General features: G+C 40.8%; 1 non-coding gene across 1 annotated transcript in view; it reads left to right on the top strand.

Moving 5' to 3' along the window:
• Positions 1-479: 479 nt before the first annotated feature.
• Positions 480-1248, top strand: part of LOC142356066 (large subunit ribosomal RNA) — a 3521-nt gene continuing 2752 nt past the window's right edge. The window contains exon 1 of the ribosomal RNA XR_012761353.1: positions 480-1248. This exon is cut by the window's right edge and continues 2752 nt beyond it. This is a non-coding gene — a ribosomal RNA (large subunit ribosomal RNA).

Raw genomic sequence — 1248 nt, 5'->3', positions numbered from 1 at the left:
GTCATTTTGCAATAAGTACAAGGAGTGTAACTAGTAGCCAGGTCAAAATTTGGGATAAGAATGAGCAAAAATTCTGCATGAGAACAGTTGAAATTATGAAACTAAATTACAAAGACTAGTATTATGTTGTTTCGAGTACGCGAAAGCGGAAACATCAACATGTGAACGTTTGTAACGAAGTTTCGTTAATTTTCAGCCTAGTACTGAGCAAGAACGAGTAGCCTCATCTCCAATCCCACGCAAAATGTAGTGAAATATGTGAGTGAACCTTATTCACGGTGAGGGTTTCCCGAGGTCTGTATTGCAGCGAGTATTATGTTGCTTCTAGTAAGCGAAAGCTGAAACAACAACATTTGAAAGTTGGAATTAATGACTGAATGGAAACTTCGACCTGTGTTTGATAGTAGTAGCGAACAAAACTGCTGAATCGGTTTCTGTCTCATATTGGTCAGTGAACCAATTAAGAGACAATCAACTACATAACCTGAATTGGGCGAGAGAACCCCCTTAACTTAAGCATATCAGTAAGGGGAGGAAAAGAAATCAACTGAGAATCCCTTAGTAATGGCGAATGAACAGGGAAAAGCTCATCGGGAAGAGAAATGGCAACATTTCTCGGTGTCCGGTATGGTTTGATGCTAGACTGGTGAATTTGTCCTGATGTCTACTGGAAAGTAGCATCAAAGAAGGTGAAAATCCTGTAAAGGTCATTTTCGATACCAGTCATAATGGCTCATTCCTATGAGTAGAGTTGTTTGAAAGTGCAACTCGAAGCTGGAGATATGTCTCTCCAAAAGCTAATTATAAAGCGAGACCGATAGTAAACAAGTACCGTGAGGGAAAGTTGAAAAGCACTCTGAAGAGAGAGTGAAAAGTACGTGAAACTGTTGAAGGGGAACTGGAGTGAGCGTTACCATACTCAATGCCTTGATATTATATTCTCGGCTACCGAGTAGTGTAGTTGTCGTCTTTTGGCAAATCTTGTTAATGAATCGAGCAGAAGTTTTCCTCGGAATTCTTCTTGTTGATTCTAAACAAAATGAGATAAATTGATCTTGATTGCCTGTCTGACCTCAACTTCCTATTCAATGCTCTCTACAGCCCGTCTTGAAACACGGACCAAGGAGTGTGAGTTGCTTGCAAGTGTTGTCGCTCATTGAAAGCGCACACGCGAAATGAAAGTGAACAGTGTAATTTTTATGAATTGCACTACTTTGTGTGGTGAGGGCGCCGATTCGGTGTCCCGCA

This window comes from Convolutriloba macropyga, unplaced genomic scaffold (genome assembly GCF_964194025.1).
Source record: "Convolutriloba macropyga unplaced genomic scaffold, txConMacr16.3 SCAFFOLD_5396, whole genome shotgun sequence".
Taxonomy (NCBI): Eukaryota; Metazoa; Xenacoelomorpha; order Acoela; family Convolutidae; genus Convolutriloba; species Convolutriloba macropyga.
This window is presented reverse-complemented; position numbering and strand designations above follow the sequence as displayed.